Source organism: Dasypus novemcinctus, chromosome 8, assembly GCF_030445035.2.
Source record: "Dasypus novemcinctus isolate mDasNov1 chromosome 8, mDasNov1.1.hap2, whole genome shotgun sequence".
Lineage (NCBI taxonomy): Eukaryota > Metazoa > Chordata > Mammalia > Cingulata > Dasypodidae > Dasypus > Dasypus novemcinctus.
The window spans coordinates 30,867,273-30,876,695 of record NC_080680.1 but is presented as its reverse complement, the minus strand read 5'-3'; the positions used below and the strand labels follow the sequence as shown (position 1 = coordinate 30,876,695).

Here is a 9,423-nt window from a genome sequence, read left to right as displayed (position 1 = left end):
GAAAAATAAGTTCCATTTCTCCTGGGAACAAGAGGTCATATTCTTTATTGGAACAATAGCTGTAAGTGAAGAGAACATCAGCTAAATCACCTTTTAAAAGAATTTAAATTCTCTCCCTTATTTAACTGTACCTGTTTACACTGAGAGACTCCTTCCTCTCTGAGGAAAGGCTGTTTTGAGAAAATTCCTCACTTTAGTACCATGATATAAATCTTGAAACATACTCCTAACCACATTATTTACTGAAATCTCACAATAACCTGGTGGATTCGGTAGGGCAGGGTGTTATTATTCCATCTTGCTGAGGGCTGTGGTAAGCGAACTTCTAGGTCTCCGTGGGTCCTGCCTCCTGGCAATCATGCCCTCGCATCACAGACTTCCCTCGAGTGTGGGCTGTACTTGCTCCCAGCAGTGGAATATGGAGCAGGGGATGCGTGTTACTTCCATGACTAGGTTAGAAAAGATCGTGGTTTGTGTCTTATGAGCAGATTCTCTCTTGAGCAGCCTCTTGGCTTACAAGCTTTCATGACACAAGCTGCCAGGTTGGGGAGGCCCACTGAGTCCTGCTACCAGGTGAGTGCTCGGAAGGGATCTTTTCCCGTGTAAGCCTTGGGATGATGACAGCCCAGCCAGCACCTGGATTACAGCTGCTGAGAGACCCTGGAGTAGAGAAACCAGCCAAGCCACATCCTGATTCCTGACCAATAGCAAGAGATAACTAATTCCAGGAGTAAACTGAGCAGAGGGTAACCTGTCTGTGCAGATAATAATTTGTGGTAGCAAATTGTTTCATATTCCTCCTATCTAGAGGTGAGTTCCGTGTTCTCTCTGTTTGCATCTGGCAGGCTTGTGATTGCTTCCATCAATAGAGGATGTTAAAATTGATGCTATATGACTTCTGGATTGTAAAAACCATGCAGTGTCTAGTTTGATTCCTGTACTACTCACTCTTTTCTTTTGAAATAATTTCAAGAAAATTACAAAAAGAATGCAAAGGCAATACATAGGCCTCCAATGTACTCTCCACTCAGATACCAAGGTTTATTGACTTTTAACATTTTGCTACATTTGTTTTTTTCTTTTTTTAAAGATTTATTTTATTTATTTATTTCTCTCCCCTTCCCATCCCCTGCCCGATTGTCTGTTCTCTGTGTCTATTTGCTGCATCATCTTCTTTGTCAGCTTCTATTGTTGTCAGCGGCACAGGAATCTGTGTTTCTTTTTGTTGTGTCATCTTGTTGCCTCAGCTCTCTGTGTGTGCGGCACCATTCCTGGGCAGGCTGCACTTTCTTTCGCGTTGGGTGGCTCTCCTTATGGGGCACACTCCTTGCGCGTGGGGCTCCCCTATGCGGGGGACACCCCTGCATGGCAGGGCACTCCTTGCGCGCACATGGGCCAGGTCCACATGGGTCAAGGAGGCCTGGGGTTTGAACCACGGACCTCCCATGTGGTAGATGGATGCCCTAACCACTGGGCCAAGTCTGCGTCCCCCACATTTGTTATATCATTCTTTATCTATCCATCTGTCTAATCTCTATCAATGCAACTCTCTATCCATGTATCTCTCTATCTAGCTATCACCTATTTGTCTATTTTCTAAACATTTGAGATTAAGTTGCATAAGTCATGTTCTTCTAACACTTAACGCTTCCATGTGCATTTCCAAAGAACAAGAACATTCACTTATGTAACCTGAAGTACAGCTGTCAAATTCAAGAAATTTAACATTGATATGAAATCTAAAGCTCATATTTCAATTTTTTCAGTTGTCCCAATGAAAATTTCCTTTTGGGCATTTTCTCTTCCATGATAAATTCCACTCCAGGATCACATCATACATCACATTCAATTGCCATTGTCTCTTTAATCTCTGTTTTAATTGTGGTAACATATATGCAACATAAAATTTCTCATTCCAACCACTCCTAAGCATATGATTCAATGGATTTAATCACATTCACAACAGCATGCTACCATCAACACAAGTTACCAAAACTTTCCATCACTCTGAACAGAAACCTTGTACTCATTATGCATATCCCCATTTTCCTCCTTTCCCCACACCTGGTAACCTGTATGAAATAGTCACTTTTGAAGCCCTGAGCTGCCATGTATGAAGTTCAACTATCCCAAGGCTGCCATGATGTGAGGAAGCTCGAGCCACATGGAGAGGCCTCTATCCCACAAGCCCAGCTGAGCCTACTCATCCCAGCACAGGCACCAGACGTATAAGCAAAGAAGACTGCAGGTCATTCCAGGCTCCAGCCATGTAAGCCTTCCCATCTGAGTCCCCAAACATTTTGGAGCAGAAACAAGCCATGCCTTCTGTGCCCATTTGAATTCCTACCCACAGAATTTAAGGGTATAATGAAATTGATATTGTTTAACTCTACTGATTTTTGGGGTGTTTTGTTACACAGTATTAGGTAGCTGGAACGTTGCCCAATGTTACACAGCTTGCAAGTAGCAGAAATGGAGCTTAGATCCAAGTTTCTGATTCTTTCCTCAGCATTCTTTCCACCACACCAGATGTTGCTTTTTTATCTAGGGTGTTTATGTTTCTTTTAACTTGATGTTATGAGAGAATCTTTCTACAGCAGTGGTTCTCCACTTTGGCAGCATGTTGGAATCACTTGGGAAGCATTAAAAAATACTTATGTCTGGGTCCCATCACCAGAGAGCCTGATTATTTGGTTTGAGGCGCAGCCTAAGCATTAGAACTTTTGCAAAACTTCTTAGATAATTCTAATAAACAGCCAAGTTTGAGAGCCACTATTCTACGCCAATATGCTGAGCCATGCAAATGATCACATGTGTCAGTGATTAAATCCATTCTCCATGATTGCTCTTAATGGAATGAAGCAGACACCCTGAGAATTCAACATAGCAAATTATTTAAAAATCATTTTATTATATATAGATTGTGTGTGAGTGTGGAGGCGGGGCATGCACAAGTGTGCATTGAAAACTGCTGTGAGGGAAGCAGACTTGGCCCAATGGATAGGGCATCCACCTACCACATGGGAGGTCTGCGGTTCAAACCCCGGGCCTCCTTGACCCGTGTGGAGCTGGCCCATGCGCAGTGCTGATGTGCGCAAAGAGTGCCCAGCCACACAAGGGTGTCCCCTGCGTAGGGGAGTCCCACATGCAAGGAGTGCACCCTGTAAGGAGAGCCACCCAGCACGAAAGAAAGTGCAGCCTGCCCAAGAATGGTGCCGCAGGCATGGAGAGCTGACACAACAAGATGACGCAACAAAAAGAAACACAGATTCCTGGTGCCACTGATAAGAATAGAAGTGGTCACAGAAGAACACAAAGGGTATGGACACAGAGAGCGGACAACTGGGGTGGGGGGTGGGGGGGGTGGGAAGGGGAGAGAAATTTAAAAAAAAGAAAGAAAACTGCTGTGAGTTATTTTGGAGGCAGAAGATTAATTTCCCAACATGTATATGCCAGGCAATGTGCTAAACACTAAGGGTTACACATAATGCTAAGACCTGATATGTATGCACTGAAGGAAATCACCCTGCAGTAAAGAAGAGGAGCACCTTGGAATCTATGAAGTCCTCTTCTTTGGAGGTATTACTATGCTACTCAGCAGGATTTGTCATGCAGGCCCATCGCAATACATAGAGGACTATAAGGTTGCATTGAAACATAAGTGCTGAGCATTGGCTAATCACATTTAGGAGATAAATGACTTGATTCCGGACACTGGCAAAGAATAATTGCTTTGCTGTGATTTGTTTTAAACAAGAAGGTTAAAAAACTTGGCTTGAAGAAAAAATCTAGGATAAAGCTTTTTAGAGTACCTACATACACACAGAATTATTCTATATGAAAGCTACATATTGAAAAGTTATAAAATTGTTGTTTATATTATGAAAGAAAACATTGCAATTATGTAAGCAAAAGCAGGCTAAACTGTCAAACAGTGGAAGAAAATGACTTACTAGAATATGAAGCTAATAGTTGAATAAGCATGCTTTTCATGGAGGAGAGTGGTATTATTACAGAAACCCCATCTCAATTTGATTACAGCACACAATAACCATTTATTATATATATGAATCCACTATATATATATTTCTAAACTCATACTTTAAGCGCCACAAAGAAATAGGAAAGAGGAATCAAAACTGGAGAAAATGATGCTGTATTTGCTGAGACATGGCTGAACCAAATCATGGTTTCTAATTGTAAATATATTGCTGTTCATGGAAACATGCCCTGAAATAAACAGCAGGTTCTCCTTTTAGTAGTCACCACCTGTGTGCTGATGGAGCACATTAATTCTATCTTTATCTTCCATTTCCAACTCTGCAGGTCTGTGTGTTTCATTGATTAGCTGCCCAATTAAATCAGAATCTGTCATTCACAACATGCTTTTGCTAGGTGTTAACCTTAAATTATGCCCAAGAATCATCCTACTTTGCCAACCTCAAACTTTCAATTTCTTCTTTAAGCATTTAAGAAAAACACTAGGATTTCTTATTTCATACTTCAAAAGAGCTGCACAAGTCTACACTGAAGAAATAACAAAAATCTCACTGTACTGGTTGGGCAAAGATTCACGGAAAAGGTACATTTTGAGCAGGAAAACAAGTACCTTCTTTGGATGGTTTCTGTTGGAAATTATCAGAAATTTCTAAAATATACACAGCACAAAATCTCAAAGAATGTTTACATTATCACCAGGGAATTAAGAAGCAAAACTGGTGGATGTTAAATCACATCACCAGTCAACAATATGAGATGTCAAAAAATTGCTGAAATATTTAACAAGTGCTTGGTACAGATCATTTAGGCTATGAGTTTAGAAAAGGAAGATATCCCTAAGGGATGGAATGGGTTTGAAGAAAGTGAGACTTTAGCAGAACGTTGAGTGTTGTGAAAATTTACATACATGGCAAGGTGTTGCTGCAGTAGAAGTGAAGAAAAAGCATTGCCTAAGAGGGCAATACAGCAGTAGTTTCACTGGCAGAAACGGAGGAATCCTTCAACGTTATAAAAATTTATAAAATATAGTCATTCGAGGAACAGATGCAGGACATTATATATCCTGCCATAACCCACTGAATGGACTGGGAGAGAGTGTAAACTACAATGTAAACTATAATCCATGCTCTGTAGCGGTCCTCCAAAATGTGTTCATCAATTGCAACGAAGGTACCGCACTAAAGAAAGAACTTGTTGATGTGGGAAAAGTGAGGGGAATGTGGGGAGTGAGGCATATGGGAATCCCCTATATATATATTTTATTTATTTATTTATTTATTTGTTTATTTTTATCTATTTCTCTTCCCTTCCCCCCCCCCCAGTTGTCTGTCCTCTGTGTCCATTTGCTGTGTGTTCTTCTTTGTCCGCTTCTGTTGTCAGTGGCACAGGAATCTGTGTTTCTTTTTGTTGCGTCATCTTGCTGTGTCAGCTCTCCATGTGTGCGGCGCCATTCCTGGGCAGGCTGCACTTTTTTCGCACTGGGCAGCTCTCCTTACAGGGCGCACTCCATGTGCGTGGGGCTCCCCTACGCGGGGGACACATCTGCGTGGCATGGACTCCTTGCGCGCATCAGCACTGCATGTGGGCCAGCTCATCACACGGGTCAGGAGGCCCTGGGTTTAAACCTTGGGTCTTGCATGTGGTAGGTGGACGCCCTATCCATTGGGCCAAATCTGATTACCCCTATATTTTTTTAATGTAACCTTTTGTATGATCTATGTGTCTTTTGAAAATAAATAAAAAATATATTTTTTAAAATGTAGTCATTCATAAATATCGACTCCAAATTGACTGCAGTGTTGTGCTTGCCAGTGGGTGCTGCTTTCATTTCTAGTCATTGGTTCCTCTTCAGTGAACTTGCTGTGCATCTGCATTTCCACAACACGGGGATTTTTGAGAGCAGGCAAACCAAGGAAAGGCAGAGGGACTCTGTTGGCTGTTTCAGTTAATGACTCGTTGTCTTGCTGCTATGCAGGAAAAGATGCTATGATCTGCTGATGTCTTTCAGCTTTCTATATATGTTAAGTTCATTTCTTATGCTCCAGTTCCTTTGACAGTTCTGAAGCCATGAAATGCTGAGGGAGAGCTCTGTGATAATAATTGCTTGTTGGCTCATATCACTCTGTATAACAATTGCACCTCCTCCCAAGGCAGTAAACAATGCAGATGGTGGAATTGCTCTGGAATCTCATTGATAGGAAAAAATAAGCTTCAGAATGATATTTGCATGAATCAAAAATCATTTGTAAAACAAGAGGAGCTAAAATGCATACATATGTACACACAACCAAAAAATAAGTACATGGAAAAGTTGCAAGAGGTGTTGGGGTAGAGGACAAACAATTAATTTGATTTGATTTTAAGGATGCAGGAACCCTAACCTCTAAGTGCCTTTTTTCTCTTACAGATCCTGTTTGCATTTTTCTCTGAGTTTGGGAAAGAAATGTGTAGGTCAGTAGAATTGGGTTCAGATCACCTGTTCTGCAGATCTTTATGTGATAACAGAAGACCATTGCCTTGATGTACTGTTAAACAAGAAAAGGAAGTTGTAGAACATCAAGTATAGTATGACTACTCAAAAATATGCAGAACAAAACTATATGTGCTTATCTATGTATCATCTGTCATGCATATCTATCTATAAAAATTAATAATTACCAGCTATGGTCCAAAATATAAAAGTGAATTTCTGTCCTACATACACACAATGGAATATTACTTGACCTTTAAAAGAATAAAGTTCTGATACCTGTAACTACATGGATGAACCTTGAAGACACCATACTGAGTAAATAAGTCAGACACAAATGGATAAATGTTATATAATTCCACTTATATGAATTAGCTAGACTATGCAAATCCATAGAGACAGAAAGTAAAGTATAGGTTACCAGGGGAGGGCAGAGGAACTGTGGAGGGGGAAAGGGAAGTTAATGCATAATGGTAAAGGGTTCCTGTTTGGGGTGATGGGAAAGTTCTGGTAACAAATAGTGGTGTGGGCAGCACAACATTGTGAAGGTGATTAATCCCACTGAATTGTATGTTTGGAGTGGTTGAGATAGGAAAGTTTACGTTGTATATATGTTTCCACAATTAAAGTGGGGGGGGGGGGAGTAAAGAGACAATAACAATTAAATGCAATATGTGACCCTGTACTACTGAATCTAATAATGGAGGAGAAAATGCCCAAAAGGACATTATTGGGACATATGAAAAAATTAGAATATAGACTGTAAGCTTTATATCAATGTTAAATTTCCTGAACTTGATAGTTGTACTAAAAATGGGTATATAAGTGAATATCCTTGTTCTTAGGAAAGGTACATAAAAGTATTAAGTATTTAAGGTGATTCATGCAATCTACTCTTAAATGTTTAGAAGATAGATAGATGATAAAGATATCTATCTATAGATGATAGATAATGGATGATGGCTGGATAGATGGATAGATAGATGGATAGATAGAAGGGTAAGGTAAATGAGGCAAAATGTTAAAAGTTGGTGAATATGAGTATACTGATGGGGGTATGTTGGATTCTTTGTATGGATTTTGTGTTATTTTTGCAACTATCTGTAAGTTTGAAATTATTTCATAATAAGAATTTTATTTAAAAAAGTGAATAGCTTGAAATGACAGCATAATGACTTTTAAGCAATGACAACTGCTCTGATCTCACGCCGATGTGTTTATAAAAGCTTGTATAAAAAAATGACAAATGTGCTTCATTGTTGTTCTTCAATGGCAAATCTCTTGTTCCCTGGCAATCACTTGTTAAGAACAGGAGATGGACTAGGAAGATGATGGTGCTGCAGAACAGGAAGACCTGGAATTGAACTGCAACATTATTGTAAATGCTCGTCTGATGTAATAAAAATAAAATACATGCTTGACTGGATATTGCGTGCATTGCTTTAAATTGTAAATTTAATTTAGTGATCGTGCGACCTCTACACGTCACCACATGTGACGTCGTGCAGGAGTAGGGATAAGGGTACAGAAATGAACCAGGCCGGGACTCTGCCTCCTAGGGGAAGAAGCCTTAAGTAGCATGTGATTAGGGGCACGGGTTCTGCAGCCAGACCTGGGTGACCTTGAGCAAGTCACTTAACCTTTCTGTGGGTCAGCTTCCTCATCGGTAAATTGAGGATAATAACACTCTCTGTAGGGAAGCTATGATGTTGAAACACTTATTTTTTATAGAGGACGTAGAACAGTGCCTGGTACAAAGTTAACACAAGTATTTGTTAAACAAATAAATGGGCTCTTAGTCGATTGGAAAGGAGGATATGAGGTTAGACATACAAAGAGTAACTTTAAAAAATCATGATTTGCTTATGATTTTCATTTCACACCTTAGATAAGCTTATGCATTCCCTTAAAAACTTTGGAGCACCTCTTTTAATGCAAATCTGAATTATGATGTTAAAAGGGGATAAAATTAATAATAATGTATTGGTATTAGTTTGACCATTGTGATAAATTTATCATACTAATACAATATGTTGGTAAGAGGGTAAACGGGGTGTGGAGTACATGGGAACTCTCTGTAATATCTTTACAATAAGTCTGTAAATGTAAAACAATTCTAAAATAAAAATTCATCTTTAAAAAGAAGATAAATTAAGGAGTAATGATTTCACTTTCAAATTTAATATTCTGTGATTTTAAACTTTATGCACATGTACTTCACAAAGTAAGGCAGTTCCAGGGAGCAGATTATCAACTGACACTTTATCCAAAGCTATGAGAATGGACTGTATTTTGCCCCTGCTTATGGCTGTTTTTATGTGGGGTGCAGGAATGGGGACTGTGAAACAACTAGAAAAATATTTTTAAAAAAGAGAGAGACTCAACAATTCAGGGCTAGATTCTCAAACTGTGCACTGCTTTTCAACAAATCAATCAATCAGATTTGGACATGAATACCTGTGGGCAAACCCTGACACCAAAATATTTTAAGAAAGCAGCTCACTGGATGGGGGGGCAGAAAGTCTGCGAAAAGAAGATGACATCTATAAGTGCCTGCTATATGAGATGTTATGAATAGATCAAATTTGATACAGAGAAAGAGAGGCCTGGAACTTCCCTACAAAGGAAACTGAACCAAAAAGATCGTGAAGGAAGGCAAGAAACTTTCAAACCAAAGAGAAGAAAACTTGTACAGGTTTTAAAATCATAGAGGCCTATACCAACTGATGTTGAAGTAATGCCATCTTCAGTAATATGTAAAGCTGGATCTGCAGCCACCTGATCAGAAAGCACCGAAGAATAATGACAGCTGTTCAGTCACCAAACTCCGGGAGAAACTCAATTTCCCCCGAAACCATTTTGCAATTCCAGTACTAGTTTTTATGAACAAATTGTCATTCCTAATGAAATGTTTACTGTAGCTATTTTCCTTTTGTGGATATTATCATAACACA

At 39.6% G+C, this 9,423-nt stretch overlaps 1 long non-coding RNA gene across 2 annotated transcripts; it reads left to right on the top strand.

Moving 5' to 3' along the window:
* The first annotated feature begins 415 nt into the window (after window positions 1-415).
* LOC111760259 (uncharacterized) lies at window positions 416-7,890 on the top strand. Of its 2 annotated transcripts, none has more exons than XR_002794004.2 (3): window positions 416-573; window positions 2,086-2,269; window positions 6,407-7,890. It is a non-coding gene; the product is annotated as an uncharacterized lncRNA (long non-coding RNA). The 2 variants fall into 2 exon arrangements; XR_002794003.2 differs by having other exon boundaries at window positions 416-810.
* Window positions 7,891-9,423: the final 1,533 nt, after the last annotated feature.